The 22,226-nt window shown below is 45.4% G+C and overlaps 1 protein-coding gene across 3 annotated transcripts in view; it reads left to right on the top strand.

The window, feature by feature from the left end:
• GBF1 (golgi brefeldin A resistant guanine nucleotide exchange factor 1) overlaps positions 1 to 22,226 on the top strand; it is a 1,570,387-nt gene that overhangs the window by 136,953 nt on the left and 1,411,208 nt on the right. The gene's annotated exons all lie outside the window — the stretch shown is intronic.

Genomic DNA, 22,226 nt, shown 5'->3' with positions numbered 1-22,226 from the left:
TGCAGAGTAACTGGGAAGCAAGAAGGATTTCGGGAAAGTCATCCTTTCATTCTTTTAGAAATATTTATTTGATTTAAATCTACAAAACATTCACCCTTTATATTGCATTTTTAGTTTTCTGTTGATGTAAAAAAAATAGAATGTGTGCAAAGTTTCTTAAATTGTTACTACGACCTACCACTTGTTTCATAGGACACACTTGACTTTTTTTTTATCACTCTTTCTTCGAGAGGTTGTCCAGTAGGTGACTATTCTTTTTTTAGTTATTATTGGCAGCGAGCACAGTGCAAAGAAGAACATATATTTACAAAAGAAAACCCAGAACCGATATAAGATTTGCTTCGCAAAGCCTAATTTAAAAAAAATAATAATACTGAAAATGATCTGTCTGCAGTTAAACTGGCGTAAAGTAACTCTGCTGTCTGCAGTTAAAAACATTTTTTAAATCATTGAGTTCTTTGCGCCATTACTGATTGGTTGGGTGAGTGGTTGCAGTCTTTCATTTTTTTATGCTGAATAAGTGGGCTGTCAACCAAATAATGAAGACCTTTTAGCACAATAACTGGATCAGATATGAACTGTGAATTATATATTTCACTTAATTTTAGGGAACATGGTTATCCAGAATTCCTCTAGTTCAGGATATTTAGCGAACATGTGAATGTTAACGGCTTGTGGGCATCAGGTACGAGGATGTTGAATTTAATTGTACCATTTTGAGTTTATATGAGATGTTATAAAATTGTTCAACATACAAAATAATTCTGCTCTTAGTCAAGCAGATATGAAGTATACTGAATCCAGTGGTCAGAACTGACTTAATATATTCATTAGCTTGAGTATTTGTTTTCACTATTAATAAATTAGGTGATCTAGTCAGCAACAGTTATACTTAATGCCAGCAGATTCTAGGAGTAGGTAATTAGTCTCTGCTGTGAACACACAGGACTTGGCTTACAAATTATCCAACTTTTTAGACGATAAAATCTCTTCTATTTGCAATTTGCTAGCGTCTCCCATTGAGAATATACCTTTGTCCAAACACTCTATGGTTGCCCTGTCTGATCTACATATTGAGACTCCCTATTCAGGGAGTCTCAATACGTAGAAGCTATTGCTTCTACGTATTGTTTTGCTGTTGAAGGGGAAAAACAGGCACATTTTCTGGCCAGCATTCCTTGTTTGAATCAGTTGAGCCACTTTCACTAAAGCATTTGATCTCTAGCCCAACCTTTGTATTGTCTGGCTCCCCTTTGGGTCCTTTACCTCCGGACTGTTGCAAAGCCGCTATTACAGTTCTGCAATAGCTCACAAATAAGAGCTATTGTTCTGCCGGATTGGAAAAATGACTTGATTGTCCCTTTATTTAAAAAAACAAAAAAAACATAAAAACCGAATGCTGACTTGTCCGCTTTGTCTAACATTTGACCCTTATCCATGTTGCCTTTTGCTATCAAAATTCTAGAGAGGCATGTTAACCAACTCCTGTCAGTGTGTTTGGATCAAAATCAGTTATTTGAGCTGGTTCATGTGGGATTCTGACCACTACATAGCACAGACACTGCTTTGCTATCTGTAGTTGATGTTTTACGAAAGCTGGCAGACTGGGCAAAGCCAACAGCACTTCCGGTGCTAAACCTGTCTGCAGCATTCAGTACAGTATCTAAACTTAGAAAGGGGGGTATCAGCGGGAAGGCACTTCAGTGATGTAAGTCCTGTTTTAAGATTAGGTCTCAAGCCATATATTTACTTCCTTTCATCTCACAATTAAAGACACTGAACCACAGCTTCATCCCCTGATGTCGGCTCAAAGCCAGACACTTTTCAATATATTTGTTCTTTAGAACAACTGGGAAAATCTTCTGGTCTCAATTACATGAACTATGCAATTGACAGAAAATGTATTATTGCCACGGACCAATCGCTCACTGCCCCTTTCAAACAGTTTCATCAGTGTAGGACTACGGTATCATCTTGGCTGCAGCTTAATTTACTAAAATTCAACTCTGAACAAATGGAAATGGTTTGGATAAATCACACAGGTCCTCCAAGCCTTAACCTGCATTATCTTTGGCCTACGTCTTGTCCTTCCACCTAGTCCCAACAGCAGCTGTAAAAATATATCTAGGTGTCTACTTTGAGCCATAGTGTTCTTAAGAAAAGCAGATCACCCATCTTGTCTCCACTTATTCCTTCCTCCTGAGGATTATAAGGAAGATTCTACCTCTGCTGCCGCAGTGTCCATCCCGGCATCTGTTTTGAGCTGGCTGGATTACTGTGACTCTGGTTTGTGGCATGTAGATACACATGCTTTACACACTTGTGCCATCTAGTGTTGGACTTGGATGTGTGCAAGTTGGTTTTCTTCCAAAAAGTCTTTTAAAACACAAGTGATCGTGATTCCACCTACTGCTGGTAATGCTCATGGGTATCGTGTTCGTTGTTAAATTGTTATTTTGCCATCCTTGGTTTCAGACGTGTCCCTCCGAAGACCCATTGCTCAGATTACAATTGGCTTCCTTATTGTGGGTCGAAACGTCGACAGCCTACACCCAGTTCTTGGTCTCCACTGACCTCCTGATCCTTCCCTCAGGGATGGTTTATGAACCATTCTACTATTGTTTCAGACTGACTGTTTAAAAATGTATCATGAATCTCAATGAAGCAAGGAATTGAAGGACTGTTGAAGATTATGAATATATATCTCTCGATTCTTACCTTTTTCATAAGCACCTTTTCTCAAGGAGCAACCTTTATACTTTTATATTGTGTATAAAATATTTATGTTTAATCAGAATGTGTTTTTGATTTAGTGTCTGTATTTTCCTTTGCCTCTTCCTGGAAGTATTTCTATATTATCGTTACAATTCATCTAACATTGTTTTTGTATAAATTGCTCGGGCCGCCTGTTATATGTACCACACCCAGGCTGAGAATCACCTTAGAGAAGGTTGAGCATCAAGCACCTAGGCCCATCATGAGGGCTCTATCCGTTTTCTGCACAAATTTCCTAGTACCCTACATCCTCCCAGCCATTAGGCCCACATTGTCCTCAAAGCCAGCATCGAAGTCAAGACCTGGGGAGCTGAACACCAGCTCGGTGATACCAGGACAATGGCCGCCTTCGGCACCCAAACCAGCTTCTTACACCGCTTCTGAGGAACAAGAACCCATCCTCCAGTGCCTTCAAGAGGAATTTGACACTTGCCAGCAGCGAATACTCATTCATCCTGAGACCGGGTGATCCTCGCTCAGCCATCTCCTAAGACAAAAGACCCTGTCCTCCCCCCAAAAAAATCAATCCCCAGTTGGAGTCTGTTCCATAGAAGCCTCTCTGCTATGACAGAGGGACCTCTTCACCTTCTCGGTTACCTAGTGTTTCCACCTCCCTCCCCTCCTCCTCTACGTCTCCCTCCCCACCTCTTCTATGCCTCCCTCGCCTGATTCAAGGCTGCCTTCCTGCTGTTTTTTTTGTTTTGTTTTTTGAGGTGATAGTCCTATGTCTCCATATGATTCCATATATGCCATTGGATCTGCTCTCCCAGGACGACTATAATGTTGATACCCCTGGGGATACCAACCCTTTCCTTCCCCATTGGCCATCACTACTGCTTACCATGGGTTCTTTCAAATGGCAGACGCCTTTCATAAACTGGAAATGCATAAATATCTAGAGGTGGATGACTTCCTCATAGAATCCTATCCTCCACTTACAGGTTCTTGCAATACTTGCCCATGTTAAAGAGTATGCTTAAGCCTGCTCCCAACATCTTTAAAAAAAACAGTAAAGGGCTGAGTGCTCATATCAAGGGTTGATAAGAAATATAAACCATTCCCATCTGACCCTCCTTTCACCGAGGGTCAACTTCCACCTGACGTCATGGTAGTACACAAACTGTCAACATACAAGGCACTGGGGATGCACCCTCTCCACACCAGGAGAGTAAAAAGATAGCTGCAGCAGGGAAATGCGTTGCTGCCCTGTCTGCACCCAACAGTGTCCCTAGGTTAACTCCTCTGGTACAGTAGGATTCACTGGGACAAAATGGAGGAGTTACTTCAACAACACCTGGACCAGTACAAAAAAGGTGCAGGAACTGATACCTGAGGCAAGACCATATCCAATATAAACATTTGGTGTGCCCTAGATGTGGCAAATACCGCTGTCTGTGGTGTAAACACTAGTGTTGTCCTCTGCCGCCATGCCCGACTGCATGTTTCTGGCATTAAGCTAGATAAGCAGCACCATTTGGTCTACTTGTTTTTTTTTGATGGAGAACACCTGTTCTTCCTGCAAGTTGACCACAGAAGAGAAAAGGCCCTTTGGGCTCCTTTTGCCACTCACAGTACTGTGGAGAGGCCAAAACCACAAAGCATCCACTTCTGTCCCTAGGTGACTACAGCAGCATCATCCTCTTAAGGCTATTACAGGGGAGGGGTAAATTATAGCAATGGTACAGGCAAGGGCAAAGCCCCAAAGGGGCCTCACCTGCCAAACAGTGACATATCCTCCCTCAACCATCTAACACCTGTCGGGTGAAGACTCCAAGGTTTTCTGTCCCACTGGATGGAGATCATCTGGGATCATTGGGTTCTCAACATCATAGCATGGGGGGGGGTTCTGCCTAGATCTCACATGTACACCACCAAACATTCCCCCCCCCGAATAGACATTCACTCTCCCTGGAACATCAGGTCACTGCTTCAAGAGGGGATGCTTGTGCTACTCGGCAGTGGAGTCATAAAACCCGTGCTGCCACATCAACCTGAAAGAGGGGTATACTTCCTCATTCCCAAGAAGGTTGGGACACAAAAGCCTATTCTAGGCATCAGGCCCCTCAACAAGAACATCCTGTCAGAATGCTTCCATATGGTGGGCACTCAAGGAAGTAATTCTTCTGCAATAGAAGGCGACTTCAAGATCTCTTTCAACCTGAAGGACGCCTTCTTCCACATCCCCATCCTCCTTGCACATCGCCGGTTCCTCCCGTTTGTAGTAAGGTTGGCATTATTAGTTTAAACTGCTGTCCTTTGGCTTTTGGGTTGAACGCAGCTCCGGGGGTGTTTACAAATTGTCTTGCTGTGGTAGCCTCATACCTCAGAAGAAAGTGTCCATGTCTTCCCTTTCATAGACGATGGGCTGATCAAGAGTGCAATGGAACAGCAGTGTTTAGAGCACACACAAACCACAATACATATCATGCTCAGTCTAGGCTTTATCATCAATACCACAATATTCTCATCTCCAGCACCTTCAGGTCCAGCCCTTCTTAGCAGCAACACTCTGGTCTGTCATGGGGAAAGGCAGACCCCCAGCCCTGCAAGGGTCCAAACTTTCCAAGCTCTGCTCCCTTTTTTGCAGCTGCATTGTCTGGTAACAATCAGAAAGGACATGCCCCTCTTTGGCATGATTGCTTCCTGCATTGCTATAGTCCTACGTGCCAGGTTACACATGCTTCAGTTTCAGGAGTGCCTAGCAGCTCACTGGTAGCAAGGGGATGGTCATTGGGAGGATCAAATGTTGATCTGGGGTCCTGTTTATTACACTCTGCCGTGGTGGAATACCACTGGTTGGGAGACACACTTAGGGGAGTGTCAAAAATGCAAAATGCCCAAACTTCCCCCCCCGGTTCACACACTCCAGTCCATGGTAATCCACTATGAATGAATTGGTCAGGGATATTTGACCTCCATTTTGTGAGCCTCAGCATCTTCCCTGTGTCCTAATACAGCACATTGTTCAAGGATTGCTAAAAGACCTAGGTAAGGAGCCCCCAGACTTTTCTGGGTAAATAGTGATATTTGTTCAAAAGTGTTTTTTTCAGCTACCCATACCTGTTTTACTGTGGACTCTGTTTCAGGCAGCTTGTCCTTTTAAAGTGGTGGTTTTTTGTTGTTGTTTTTTTTGTTGCCATGACTGTGTGAATGACCTTTCTAGTTTGTGGCACATGACTTCATAACCCCCCCCCCCCCCCCCCCTTTTTCTAAGTAAAAAGGCTACATACATCTTGCAGAGTGTGTTTTAGGAGACTGTTTAATCTCTTTCTGTGAATTAAATTGTGTTTAGAAACTGTCTGCTCCCCCTGTTTTTTGCCTTAAAAATTCAGAGTCCACGACAAGCAGTATTCCAGTGTTTGTTTTTAAACAATCTCTCCCTTACCTGGAAAGTAGACTCTGCTAGCTTGGAAGTGTGGATTCAGCCTGGCAGTATCCAAGGAGATTCTGAATAGGGCAGCAGCAGCTGCCTCCTCCCTGGCCACAGGGACTTGACTTCAGTTAACTTGCTCCCTATATAAGTTCCTATTGGTTGTTGCATATGTTGTTTTGATAGGTTGTTGGCTGGTCTTTCCATTGGTTGCTGGTTCCAGGGCTGGCGCTGTGATTGGTGGATAGGGCTGAGATTCTGATTGGTTGCTGGTTCTAGGGCTGTGATTGGTGGATAGGGCTGGGAATCTGATTGGTTGTTGGTTCTGGGGCTAGGGCTGTGATTGGTGGTTAGGATTAGGGGTATGAATGGTGATTAGGGCTGGGTTTCCCATTAGTTGTTTGAATCAGGGTTACAAATCAGATTGGTTAGGGTTGGGACCAGGTTCCTATTGGCCAGAAGGGCTATTTAAGCCTAGGACTCAGGGCGTCTCAGCCCGGGTGTCGAGGCCAAGGGCAGTTGTCTGTTTGGGCCTGTTAGGGGCAGATATGGCCTAGGGCCAGAAATACTGCCCAATTCTCTATTGACCAGGAATGATTACAGTCCCTACACATCTGTCAACATGCAAACACATTATCTGCAAAGACATCCAACTCATGCATCACAAACTGACCGCAGACAGATTGCAATGTCCCATCACCCGACACAATACCCATTATACAACACATATACACACATCCTCCACAACTACAACAGTCAAACACCTGCATTATCACAACAGACTACTCTGTCCACTCCCACTAGCACAACCTGCCATCACCCACACTACACAAAACCACACTATACAGCCTTCCAGATACACACTCCCTGTTCATACTAACCAACAACACTATCCTCTGTTTGCTCTACACAGACTACCTTTCATCATAACAATGCCCAAACCCAGCCTTCCAACACACCATTTACAAAACACCCTTCCCCTCTCTTCACCAATTACACACAACCATACAATCCCCACACTTCATTCCACCACACATTACCTCTTCCAGTCATCACAACTAACACTAACTCCCCTGACACGCATCCATCCCCTCTTACACACACCTCATACATTTATCTCCAAAACACATCAACACCCCCTCTAACACTAATTCCACTCACCAGCACTAACTCACATACAAATCCCTCACCAAAAACAGCTACATCAATATCCCCTCTCACTATTCCACAAAAACAATACAGACCACACACATCAGCACATCAGATCAACACAAACTTTGATTATACTTCTCGTCACACCCACTCCCACCCTCAGGACTACACAAAAAATACAAGTCCTGTCCTATCTTTACCCCAACTTTCTCACTCTTCGCAAACACCTACCACAAGCACCCCAACCCAGCAACTTTCATCCACTCGCCTCTCCTCCATTGCACAATTTAGAGCCTTATATCATGATCCACATGCTCCTCCACCACCCCTAACCCATACTCCATCCACACTAAACAGATGCAAACAAAATAAACATGCCACTCTTAACCTTGCATCCCCTTGTCTATTACATAATAAGACTACCCTACAAAAACAGTACACTCTTCATGTCTCTCTCAGCCACCAAATCCACCACCCACCCACACACACATGCCCAACAAAATGCCTCCTTAACCTGCTTGAAGAGGAACACTATTTTGAAAAGCAAGACTATTGTGAGCCTCACACAGTTATCACAACTAACACTCCTGCTTCAAGCTCATATTATACTACTTACCCTTCTCCTAAACAAAACAACACTACCACTAACGCACCTTTTCTAAACTGCCAGTTCGTAAATGCTCAATCACTCAAAAAAAAAAAAAAACAAGCACCACATCTACAACCTGCTCAGGCACACAACCTGACTTACTATTCATCATAGAATCTTGGTTGGGAGATGACATGGCCCCAGTGTTGCACAAAGCCCTTCCTCCGGGCTATCAAACCATCACACAAAACCGTATAGGCTAGAGGGGAGGTGGAGTAGTTATTATATTCAAACAGGCAATAATCCTCAGTAAAACAGACGACATTTCCATACAAGGTTGTGAAGCCCTCCTCACCAGATGCCACCCTTCTCCAACTTCCACCTGTAACTTTCTTCTCCTTTACAGACCGCCACCTAACAACTCGACATTCCCAGATACTTTTCTAGATACAGTCTCAAACCTTGTTACACTATACTCCATCCTATGCATTCTTGGGGATCTAAACATTTGGGTTGGCAAACCCAATATGCTCCATCCAAAAGCTATCACCACTGAGCTAGTCGCATTGAACCTACATCAGGTTGTACACAATCCCACACACATCGCTGGGCACATACTAAATGTCATTTTTGCTAAGCCGGAACCTGTTATCGTTCATAGCATCACACCAATCACATGGTCAGACCACCATTTGATAACTTTCCAACATAAAACTCCACAAATCAACACACCCCACAACTACCTACATACATGCAACTATTGACCATGGAGCAAACTCAATTTTGATGCCTTAGAAACACAACTACCAGCCAACACAGATCTAGATACAATTACTTCTGTTAAAAAACTTTGAGTGGCTACAGGAAGCTTTTGATATCCTAATACCACTCAGAAAAACTAAACACAACAAAAGAAAACCAACACCTTGGAGAGACACAGAACTTAAAAAGATAAAGCAACAAATCAGAAAGTTGCGGACCTGGCTTATAACAAACAGCAGTCAAGACAAACTGCAGCTACACAAACTTAACAGAATATACAAATCATCAATCAAAAATGCTTAAAAAAAAAAAAAAAAAAGTACTACTCGGACAGAATTAAAAATGCTCAATCTACAACCAAGGAATTTTATAAAATTCTCAATGAATTTTGAAAACCTACATGCATGGAAGGAAGTCAATAATTGGTTGGGGAGCTCACCTAAACAATTACACCATTCAAGGGCAATGGGATGTCAAACAGAAACAGCTACACATAAACCACTTAAAGTTATTAGCAGGGTTCCTAAGCTTTTCAACCTCTTCTCAAACAGAAGAATGTTCTTCTAAAAACAGACAACATGACAACCATGTATTATCTCAACAAGCAGGGAGGGACACATTCATCAACTGTCCCTTCTAGCCCAAACAATTTGGAAATGGGCAATTCACAATCAAATTAATCTATTACCACAGTATATTCCAGTTATAGACAATCATTTGGCAGATATCCTCAGCAGAAATCACCAACAAATACACAAATGGGAGGTTCATCCTCAAGTACTTCAAAAGTAGGGCACACCAAACATAGATCTGTTCGCAACAAGTGAAAATACAAAATGCCAAAACTTTGCATCCAGACACCCGCATCCACTGTCCAAAGGCATTGCTCTATGGATCAATTGGTCAGGGATATTTGCTTTCGCTTTCCCTCTCCCACTCCTTCCATTTCTGGTCAAGAAGTTGCGTCAGACTTCACTCAACATGATACCCATAGCACTATCATGGGCTTGTCAGCCATGGTACACAGCACTACTAGATGTATCTGTGGTACCTCACTCCAAACTCCCATGCGGACCGGATTTGTTGACACAAAACAAAGGTCAAATCAGACATCCAGACCCCAAGGCTCTCAATTTAACGATTTGGATCCTGAAGTGATAGCATTTGGATACTTAAAACTCCCATCAGAGTGCATGGAAGTTATTAAACAAGCAAATAAACCCATTACTAGATAGTGCTACGCAATCAAATGGAAAGGATTTGTTTATTATTGTCAATCTAAAACCATACATCCTCTCTCAGCATCAATACAAGACATTGTATTTTATTTACTTTATTTGCAGAAATGAAATTTAGCTTTCTCCTCAATACAAATACACCTTACTGCAGTATCTGCATATTTACAAACTATTCAACATAGCTCTTCATTTAGAGTTCCTGGAATTAAAGCTTTCATGGAAGGATACAACACATCATTCCACCAAGTACACCACCAGTTCCAACATGGATTCTAAATATAGTACTTACTAGACTTATGGGCCACCTTTTGAACCCATGCAGTCTTGCCAAATTCAATTTCTAACATGGAAGGTTGCCTTTCTTGTGGCAATTACTGCTTTACAAAGAGTAAGTGAAATACAAGCTTTTACTCTTGAACGTTTTTTCCCAGTACTCAAACATAAAGTTGTACTAAGAACAAATCCTAAATTTCTACCTAAAGTAATATCACAATTTCACATCAATCAAACAGTCTTCTTCCCACAGCCAGATTCTATGGTATGATATACATTAGATCACAAGAGAGCTTTAATGTACTACATAGACAGATCTAAACAGTTTAGGAAAACAAAACAACTTTTTGTTGCTTTCCAACAACCGCATACAGGCAATCCTATATCAAAACAAGGTTTAGCTAGATGGATTGTTGGGTATATACAAAAATGCTATATCTAAGCAAAAAGACGATTTGTAATAACTCCTAAAGCACATTCTACAAGAAAGAAAGGTGCAACAATGGCTTTTTTAGGGAACATACCAATAGCTGATGTATGTAAAGCAGCTACATGGTCAACCCCTCATACATTTACTAACTACTGTGTAGATGTTTTCTCACATCAACAAGGCACAGTAGGACAAGCTGTTCTAAAGACATTATTTGAAACAACTTCAACTCCTACAGGCTAGCCACTGCTATTTTGGGAGGACAAACTGCTTTGTAATCTATGCATAGCATGTGTATCTGCAGCTACACGTCATCAAATGGAAAATGTCACTTATCCAGTGTACATCTGTTCGTGGCATGTTGTGCTGCAGATTCATATGCACCCTCCGTCCTCCCCGGAAGCCTGTAGTCATTTAAGTTAATATATTTATACATATGTATATAGTTGTACATTTGCATGGACATCTCTTTACTCTTATATACTTTGTTACTCCTTTCTTCACCCTCTGTGGAAAAACAATCTAACAATGGAGTCGATGACCGTGTGCAATGGAACAGAGAGGAGGAGTCACTCGATCCCGTGACTCTAAAAGACTTCTTCGAACAAAAACAGCTTGTAACACTCAGAGCCCAATACTAGATGTCGGAATCGATAAGCATAGCATGTGAATTTGCAGCACAACATGCCACGAACAGATGTACACTAGTTAAGTGACATTTACCATATATATATATATATATATATATATATATATATATATATATATGTGTTCGATGGCATGTGTAGCTGCAGATACACATGCTGTGCACATCCCGCCATCTAGTGTTGGGCTTGGAGTGTTACAAGTTTTCGAAGAAGTCTTTTCGAGTCACGAGATCGAGGGACTCCTCCCCTTTCGGCTCCATTGCGCATGGGCATCGACTCCATCTTAGATTGTTTTCTTTCCGCCATCGGGTTCGGACGTGTTCATCTTCGCTCTGTGTTTCGGTTCGGAAAGTTAGTTAAATCTCGGAAAATTAGACGGTATTGTTTGCGTTCGGTATCGGGTTAGTTAACGCAGATCGACACCGAATTTCGAAGCGCTCCGGTAGCCCTTAGGGGTTTCGATTCCCTGGCGGGGCCTGGTCGGCCCGACCACGTGCTTCTCCAAGGCCAATGGAACGGACCCCATTCCGCTTCTGCCCCGAATGCCACAACAAGTATCCTTACACAGATCAGCATCTGGTCTGTAATTTGTGTTTGTCTCCCGAACACAAAGAGGATACCTGCGAGGCCTGTCGAGTGTTTTGGTCGAGAAAAATGCTAAGAGACCGGAGAGCAAGAAGACTCCAAATGGCGTCGGCGCCGTCAGGACACCAAAACTTGGAAGAAGAAGAAACCTTCTCCATCGCGGATTCGGACTCGGACAAGGTCGAAACCGAACAGACGCCGAAAACACTGAGTAAGACGCCGCTGCCCAAGACTCACGGAAAATTCACTAAAGCCCAGGGGACGCCACCGCCAACAGGCCATGGCTTAACCCGAAAATTAGGTGACCGGCCATCAGCACCGAAAAAGGGCACACATGTGTCGAAGTCATCCGACTCCGGTCGAGATACCGACACAGAACAGACTCAACACCGGGTCAGAGCAATCTCGACATCGAGAGAGCGGCACCAAAACGAGTCGGCACCGAGATATCGGAACACCGAAAGGCAAAAAAGTGTCTTCGATACCGAAACATCCGGCCTCTGAGCCGAAACCAAGTTCCTACACCGAGGAACAGGGCCTGTCCTCACAGATGCAAGGACACAGATTCGGACAGGAGCTAGAGGCAGGGGAGCCAGATTACACTCAAAGAAGGCTCCACATTCAGAAGGACACAGGGAAAATCAGTACTCTACCTCCAATACGATTTAAAAGGAAACTTGCCTTCCAAGAGAAAGACAAGCAACCACAAGCAAAGGTGGCAAAACAAATAACTCCGCCACCATCACCACAGCCATCACCGGTAGCCACTCCACCAATGATGCAGTCTCCAACTCATACAGGAATGAGTCAAGATGATCCTGACGCATGGGATCTTTATGATGCTCCAGTATCAGATAACAGTCCCGACTGTTATCCAGCGAGACCATCACCACCTGAGGACAGTACTGCCTACACAAAGGTGGTGTCAAGAGCAGCCGCGTTTCACAATGTCACCCTGCACGCAGAACCATTTGAAGATTACTTTTTGTTTAATACTTTGTCATCCACGCATAGCCAGTACCAGAGTCTCCCTATGTTACCGGGAATGCTGAAACACTCAAAGCAAGTGTTTCAAGAGCCTGTGAAAGGCAGGGCCATCACTCCAAGGGTGGAGAAAAAGTACAAACCTCCACCAACAGACCCTGTGTACATCACGTAGCAATTGACACCGGACTCAGTGGTAGTAGGGGCAGCTCGCAAAAGAGCGAACTCACACACCTCGGGAGAAGGGTCGCGGCACAAGCAGCCAACCAATGGCGCATTGCAAATTCACAGGCCTTGCTGGCTAGATATGATAGAGCTCATTGGGACGAAATGCAACATTTAATAGAACATCTACCCAAAGAGTTCCAAAAGAGGGCACAACAAGTGGTGGAAGAAGGCAAAAGTATCTCTAATAACCAGATACGGTCAGCAATGGATGCAGCAGACACAGCTGCAAAGACTGTAAATCTAGCGGTCAACATACGGAGACACGCATGGCTACGCACCTCAGGTTTCAAGTCAGAAATTCAACAAGCGGTGCTGAATATGCCTTTTAACGGACAGCAGTTGTTTGGGCCGGAAGTGGACACTGCTATCGAGAAACTTAAAAAGGACTCAGATACGGCCAAAGCCATGGGCGCACTCTACCCCTCACAGAGCAGCAGCACATTTCGGAAAACAGTTTAGTGGGGGGTTTCGAGGACAAAACACAGAACCATCAACCTCACAAACAAGACCCACATAACCGAGCCAGTATCAGAGGGGAAGTTTTCGTGGACATTACAGGGCTGGACAGTTCCCTAAAACTAGGGGAAAGTTCCAAGGTCCCAAAACCCCTCAAAATAAACAGTGACTTCAGTGTCACAAATCTCCAACACAGAACACCAGTGGGGGGAGACTAACAGATTTTTACAGCAACTGGGAGGAGATAACAGACACGTGGGTCCTAGCCATTATCCAACATGGTTATTGCATAGAATTCCTACAATTCGGTAGCAAGGGCGCCTGTGGCCAGGGAAGGTCTCTAAGGGCTGTAGCATGTATCATGCCACCCTAGGGGACCCCAGACCAAGCACATACACACTGCCTTGCAGCTTGTGTGTGCTGGTGAGGAGAAAAAGACAAAGTCGACATGTCACCCCTCTCAGGTTGCCATACCCACAAATTACTGCCTGTGGCATATGTAAGTCACCCCTCTAGCAGGCCTTACAACCCTAAGGCAGGGTGCGCTATACCACAGGTGAGGGCATAGCTGCATGAGCAATATGCCCGTACATTGTTTAAGTCCATTCTTAGACATTGTAAGTACAGTGCAACCATATTGATTATATGATCTGGGAGTTTGTCATTACGAACTCCACAGCTCCATAATGGCTTCAGTGAATACTCGGAAGTTTGGTATCACACTTCTCAGCACAATAAACCCAAACTGATGCCAGTGTGGGATTTATTGAAAAAATGCACACAGAGGGCATCTTAGAAATTCCCCTGTATGATAGCCAATGTGTTAATGTAGGACTGACCAGTCTGTGCCAGCCTGCCACTTTCAGACAACTTACTGACCACATGGGTTGAGTGCCTTTGTGCACTCTGTGGTCAGAAACAAAGCCTGTCCAGGGTGGAGGTGCTTCACATCTCCCCCTATAGGAACTGTAATACTGCGTGGTGAGCCTCAAAGGCTCAAGCCTGGGATTACAGTGCCCCAGGGCACTCCAGCTAGTAGAGATGCCCGCCTCCAGGACAGTGCCCCACTTTTGGCAGCAAGTCCGGCTGGACAATTAGGGAAAACAGGGAGGAGCAACCACCCCCACCATGACTACCCCTAAGGTGTCCAGAGCGGAGGTGACCTCCTCCCTGCTGAATTCTCCATCTTGGTTTGGAGGACAGGGGCCATTACGATTAGGGTTGTGCCCCCTTCCCCAAAGTGAGTGGGCACAAGGAGGGTGTAGCCACCCTCCGGGACAGTAGCCATTAGCTACTGCCCTGTGACCCCTAAATCTAGGATTTAAGGGCCTCCCTGAGCCCAGCTTATCAGATTCCTGGACCTACAAGGAAGACTGCTTAGCTGAAACCCCCAGCATAGAAGGAAAACGACAGCTGCTTCATCCCCTCCCTACCATCCTGCCTCCTGCTTCAAAGAACTTGCAAAAGACCAGCAAGCGTCCAGCGAGACCAGTGACCTCTGCCTGACTTCTGAGGCCTGCCCTGCACCCAAAAGGACCAAGAATTCCAGAGGACAGTGGCTGTCTGAGGAAAAAACTACAACCAAGGACTCCCACCTCAGTCCGGATGTGAGAGTCTTGACCCCTGTGCAAATGACGTCCATGAGTCATGTCCAGGTGGTCCACCCAGCAAGAGAGGATCCCCAGGCAATTGCGAGCACGTGCCCACAGTGTATTGACCTCTCCACCCTTCCACGACGACGTCTGCAGAGGGAATCCCGAGGACCCCCTGACCGTGAGGCTACGGACGAAGATATCCAAAGCTTAAAGACACACTTCAGCCACGTGCCCCAGGCCTTGGAGAAACCGACACCTGGTGCACCTACATCCAGCAGGCAGCCCTCCTCCCTGTACGAGTGTTGGTGGGTCCGAGACACCCCCTGGACCTCGTCTGCAACCTTTTAGTGACCCCTGGGGTCTCCTCATGGACCATCATTGAAAACCCGACATCCTGTTTGCACCCTGCACCCCTGTGCCACTGAGGGTTTTTGGTGCCTACTTGTGGCCCCCTCAGTGTTCTTTTAATAACCCCCCCAAGCCACCCACCACCCCCGTCTGCCGTTTGAGCTGCGGGTACTTAAGTACAGGCAGGCCTGATTCAGAGTACCCCCTGTCTCCATAGGAGCCCACGTTAAAATAGCTCCTTGTTGACATCTGCACCCGTATGGCCCCATGTTGCTGTGGTGGGTGTTTGGGGTTAACTTGAACCCCCAACCGGTGGACTTCCTAAAACCGGGAGCCCGAAACTGTAAGTGTTGTACTTACCTGTAAACCAATCTAACTTTTCTTTCCACCATGAACTGTTTCTGAAAATTGAAGTGTCCATTTCTAAAACAGATTATTGTCAATAATTCAAAAACTGAATTACTTACCTATTTCAAAGTACTGTTGATACCGGTGTGAAATAGAAACTTTTAAGGTACTTACCTGCAACTTGAATCTTGTGTTTCTAAAAACAAAGAAAATCTGTTTTTGCTACATAAAAACCATTGGTCTGGAGTTAAGCCATTGAGTGTGTGCTTCTTCTATTGTCTGTGTGTGTACAACAAATGCTTCTTTGCACTACCCTCTGATGAGCCTAACTCCTCAACCACACTACCACAAAAGAGAGGTTTAGTATTATCTACTTCAGCCTTTGTTAAGCCTCTGGGGAACCCCTGGACTCTATGCACACTATATCTCACTTTGATATAGCATATAAAGAGCCACTTTCAACCTCTGCACTGGCGAGAGGACTGACGAACTTGGTGGCTCGAGATGGCGTGCAGATCTCCTGGCAGCACCTCGGATATGTTTGGGGAAGAACTTTTGCAGGAGGAACTCCACCAGGAAGCCAGCTCCATCCAAAATTTTGATTCAGACGTACAGTCCGACTTTGAGATCCAAGAACTGACTTTGGCTTAAACCATGGGTACAGTGGCCTCACCTCTCACCACAAAACTCAAAAAAGACACCATACCGAAGTCACCAGACCACCACCACTGCATTCAAGCCATGGTTGGTTTCAGAAAGACATTTTGGATGACCTGCCCATTGGCTTTGCACCTAAAGCCACGAAGTTTGTGGCTGCATCTTCAGCTCTGACCTCTTCAACTTCGGTCTGACAATCCACCGCAAGCACTCTGCACCAAGTGCATTGGTTACAAGCTGACAAGCTTCAGATTCAAGTTCAGCACTAAAGATCCAATCGAACATTTTGGCGCAGAAAACAAAGGAACATATTTCTTCGGAGCATTTGGACACAAGCCACTTCTCCACCACACCTTCGCCTATTCAGCCCATAATAGAGACAATGGATGCTAGACTGCACAAAATAGATATTCAAGGAGACACAGGACTAATTCTTGCTTCCCCTACAGTTACTTTTTAAAGGAAACTAACCTTTCAGGAGGCACTGGATACCTCACCACCTAAAAGAACTCCCTAAGAAAAAGACTGTGTTTTCACAGAGGAGCTTGTTCTTTGTCCTCCTCCTCTTCTTCCTCATACTTCACCCCCCCTCCTCCCACTTTTTCATCTGAGGGAAAGCGCACTCCACAAGGTTCACCATTATTTGAGCAACAATATTTAGAGGACATACCACTAGATCAGGATCCCTGTAATTCTTTTTATCCAGACCTGGTTATTAATACTGAGACAGACTAGTATCCCGCTAAACCTCTCTCTCCAGAGGATACTACAAGCTTCCAAAAAGTGATTGCTTTGGCAGCTGCGTACCAATGTACCTTTACATAAGGATCCTATTGAATAGAATTTTCTGTTTGACACACTTACTGTAGGAGGCTGGTTCAGTTTATGGTGTACACCTATGATGTGGCTCCTTATACTGAATCCACGCAGCCCTTAGTCATAGTGTTTTGGTGCCTAGATAACCAAAGATCTGTAGGGGTAGCTGTGGAGAGCAGCTCAGGCTTATCAAAGAGGAGTATAAAGCAATCAAAATTTCACAGTATTCAGTCCGTAACTTACACAAGAAGGAACCACACCAAGTGTTAAAAAAATAAAGCATTCCTTATTATAATACTAAAGACTTAACTAATGTTTGCATAGCTCCCCTTGGAGATATCTACACACTAAACATATACTCAGAAACAAACAGGAATAGCATAAAAATACATGGGGCCCTATTAGGGGGGAGGCAAACCATAGACTAAGAAACTAGTAGAAGAATGGAGGTGCCCAACTAAGATAAGTCTGTTAGAATCACAGTGGCTGGTGGTGTAAGAGAAAATGTCACTTCCCTAGGGGAGGAGCTGGACAAGGAGTTGGTCACTCCCCTGTCCTTTGTGTAGTTTTGCGTCAGAGCAGGAACTGGTGCAAACCGATTTATGCAAGGAGGGCACCAAATGTGCCCTTCAAAGCAGTCTGGTGGTGCTGGGAGGCCAGCCCAATCCAGCCCAGAGACACCTAGTTCTAAAGGAGAGGAGTTCACACCACCCTCCTACAGGAAACCCTTTGATCTGCCTTCCCCCTGAGCATCAGGCTTTCCTGTCTCCCCTTTCCTCACACTTGCAAGAAAAGAGTGAGTCTATAATAAGAATGCAAAGAGCTGGAGCAGTCGAGTTAAAAATGTAATGCCCCTCAGCGGGTACAAATACCAATGTGTTTAAAGACGCACAGGCAGAGGGACAAAAATATACATCGTCACACTGTTTTTATACCTAGTCAGGCAAAAAAAAAACGTAGGTTAACCAGACCAGTATAAGCAATTGCGTGCAAGTAGGAGTCTCTCCTGATAACCTTTCACCCATAGTTCTGCTTTGGAATGTGTTGTCTCCTCCAGATGCTTCCTTGAAGGGAGTTAAAGGAAAGTAGGCAGTCAAGACCTTGGAGCAGAGTGGTCCTAGGTGCTCTCGGAAAACTAGTGGCAGAGCACTTTTCAACACGTATTTAAAAACAACATGAAAGCATTTTATAATTGGAGGCACTAATGATAAACAACTGCTGCAGCCGCAAAAGGCATTTCAGTTACATTTTACACCTCTGCTCGAGTTAGGTGAAGCAGAAGGAAGGCAGAACAGTGTCTGGGGTCTGCAGCAGCGGGGCTGGCAGGCAGACCCTGCAAGGTTGTGCAGGCAGAACTTGGGGATCCTCTAAGAAACCCCAAGAGAACATGGTATCCTGCAACTAGCACTGGAATCAATGCATTTAAGTGATTCCATGTTTGATACTCAACATGCCTAGGTTCGGAGGAGCCATTATCTAGTTGGACATCTTGTGTTGACTAGTGTCTACTGCTTACCTTAAGATGGCTTCCCCTCACTTATTAAACCCAGGGAATGGGGTCTGAGGTTTGAAGGGATACCTCTGCTCAGGCAGGGGTACCCTCACACTCAGATGCATGCATCCTACCCTTGGGCTAAAGGGCCTACCAGAAGGGTGACTTACAGTGCATTGATCGCGATATAAGGCAGGCCTTGAATCTAAAGTGAAAGGTGCATGCACCATTTCACCCATGCTGCAATGGCAGGCCTGCAGACACATTTTGCATGGGCTCCCTTGGGAGGCATAATACATGCTGCAGACCATAGGAGAGCCCTGGTGTACCAATGCCCTGGGTACCTAAGTACCATATACTAGGGACTTACATGGGTGCACCAGTATGCCAATTGTAGGTTGTAAAAGTTTACCAGCAACTAAATTTAGAGGAGAGAGCCTGATAAGCAAGATTCCAGTGTACTACAGTCTAAACACAGTGACACCAGGAATAAAGTGGTGGTAACTATGTCAGAAAGATGCTACTTTCCTACACTTAACACCACATACAGGGACACCCAATATCTCCCTAAGCTCACAGGTATGATGCAGCGTGAAAACAACATTTTCCAGGAGCCTGTCCGTTCAAGAATAATAATGCCAAGGGTAGAAACAAAAATACAAGCTATCACCTTCTGATCTTTTATCAGGGTCCAGACTATATAGTGGCTACCACCGCCAGGAAAAGGGCTAATAGCCAGGCCGCTATAGACGACCCCCCCCCCCCTCCCCTCCAACACACACACACACACACAAAGAGAGTAAAAAGATTGATGTGACAGGCAAAAGAGTGGTTGCACAAGCTGCTAATTATTGGCGAATAGCCAGTTCCCAAACCTTACTCTCATGGTATGAGAGAGCTCACTGGGATGAAATGGAGGATTCACTCCATATCTCCCAGAGATGCATCTTAAATGTGACCAGCAAATTGTCAGAGGGGGAAACATTTGTTGACAACTCAATTAGATGTGCACTGGATGCTGCAGATAACGCAGCAAGAGGCATAAACACAAGTTTCTTAATCAGAAGACATGCATGGCTTAAGTGCTCTGGTTTTAAGCCAGAAGTACCACATGCAGTTTCAAATATGCCCTTCAATAAAGAACACCTCTGTGGTCCACAAGTTGATTCCACCTTGGAAAAACAAAATAAGCACCGACACTGCAAAGGTAGGGGAGCTCTTTAGTCACAGGCACAAAGCGCATTTTTTCATCACTCACTTTATAGAGAGGGTTACAAATCAACAACTTCATCAGAACTTTCCACCTTGCAAAACAAACAGGCCTCAGGTTCTTATACCAGAGGCTCTATCAGAGGAGCATTCAGAGGTCAGAGACTCCACCAACCTCTTAAAAGGGCGGCCTTTTCGAGACCCTGTGCCTCAACTCATTCTGACCACCACATTCACATAGTGGCAGAGTATCTCCTTGGGATGAACAATGAGTTCTCAGACCTGCTCAGCAGGATGCATCAACAAGTCCACAAATGGAAACGCCACCCACAAGTCCTTCAAAAATACTTCCAGAGGTGGGTAAATCCTCAAATAGATAGACAGGCGAAAACTCAAAATGCCAAACATCGCGTCCAGGTACCCTCAACTTCTCTCGAAGGGCAATGCTGTATGCATGAACTGATCAGGGATATTTTCTTACATTTTCCACCTCTCCCACTCATTCCATTTCTGGTTTGCAAGCTGAAACAGATATCACTACTATGATACTGGTAGTGCCCACATGGGCACGTCAATCTTGGTTCACAAGACTTATGGACCTCTTGCAAGTTCTTCATGAGAAGCTCCCCAACAGGTCAGATATTCTCACTCAGGACCATGGACAGATCAGGCATCCATCCCCAATCGCTCAACCCAGCGATATGGCTTTTGAAATCGTAGATTCTGATGGATACAACTACCTGTGGATTCCTCACCTAATGAATACTCCCATGGCGTCAGCATTCGACGGAAATCTTCTTCCTAGCTTCTGCACGTCGACGAGGACATCCCATTTGCCCACGCGACGCCGTCTGACGTCATACAGGCAATAAGAGGTCCTCGCCGACGTCCGTTCCCTTTTTTCCGTGCGTTCAAAACGGTTATCTTCGAGGGAGCTACTGTTGCTTTCGAAGTTAGTGTTTTTTTCTGCTGCGTGATTTTTCTCTGAGGTTACTATGTCTCAGAGGAAGTCTGGTTTCAAGCCCTGTTGGGAGTGTGGGGGCAAGATGTCCGTTACTGACCCACATTCGGACTGTTTATGGTGCTTAAGCTCCGACCACGACGTCGCAACATGTGATTCATGTCAACACATGAATCCCAAGGCCCTAAAAGAGCGAGAGGCTAAACTCTTCATGGCGAAGTCGAAAAGGAAGGAGAAGAAGCATCATAGGAAGTCCTCCTCGCCGAAGTCTCATCAGTGTCATCGAGACGCCCGGCGCTGTAGGGATTCACGGCGCCATTCCAGCAAAGAGAGGTCTCTTCGCTCTCTCGGCTCGGCGTCGTAAGACTTGGGAGGTCAGTCACTCCACATCCATCGACGCCGTTGCCTTCTCCGGCTTCGCCGACTTCGCCTGGGCAGACATCTTCAGTGGTTGAAGTGACGCAGCCTCAGGTGTTCTCTCCGGCGTCTCCTTCGATCCTGGCACCCCAGTATCTGGCTTTTTCTGCCCCTGGAGCCGGTAATACCGCATTTTTGAATGCGATGTATACCATCTTCCAGCAGATGGCTCCAGGAGGTGCTCCAACTGGTCCTTCGGGGCCGTTGGCTTTCACCTTGGGTGCTCCGGCGCCGCTACGGCCAGCACCCTTCATGCCCTTTCTCCCCTTAGGGTATGTGGGCTCGGCACCGGTGTCGGCTCCGGTGTCCGCTCCGGTGGCCCCAGAGGTTTCGGCCCCGGAGGTTTCCATCCCGTCGACTTCGGGGTTTCGACCAGTGACTCCGACAGGACCATCGGAGACTCCGAGACGCGCCTCTCTTCATCCGGCTCTGCGTCGAAGCTGCCTGTGGCGCCGGACATGGCGTCGGATGGATCCGGAGATCGGCGTCGATCCTCGACTTCGGCGGATGCCATGTCGACGCCGCGTATTGAAGAGAGGCTACATTCTAGGAGGCGTGCTCTCCGTCTCTTGGAGGAGCAGGAATACCAACGGGTCTTGGAGGAAGGAGAGATTGTATCCAGACCATGAAGACCCTCGCCAGAATCCTCAGCTAGTGGGCTGGATACTTCCCCTGAGTGGGACTTGTCATCTCCAGGGGAGTATACTGAGGAGGCAGCCACTTTTCACGCTGTAGTAAGAAAGGCAGCTAACTTTCTTGAACTGCCTTTGCCGGTAGCGGAGGCGAAACAGAATTTGTTGACTGAGGTCCTACATCCGGCCTCTACTGCAGCGGAGCCTCTTTTACCATTCAACGAGGCTTTGCTTGATCCGGTGTTTGAGGTGTGGAAGAAGC

The sequence above is a fragment of the Pleurodeles waltl genome, chromosome 6 (genome assembly GCF_031143425.1).
Source record: "Pleurodeles waltl isolate 20211129_DDA chromosome 6, aPleWal1.hap1.20221129, whole genome shotgun sequence".
In the NCBI taxonomy this organism is placed as follows: Eukaryota; Metazoa; Chordata; class Amphibia; order Caudata; family Salamandridae; genus Pleurodeles; species Pleurodeles waltl.
The sequence above is the reverse complement of the archived record's forward strand: the minus strand, read 5'-3'. Positions and strand labels throughout refer to the sequence as shown.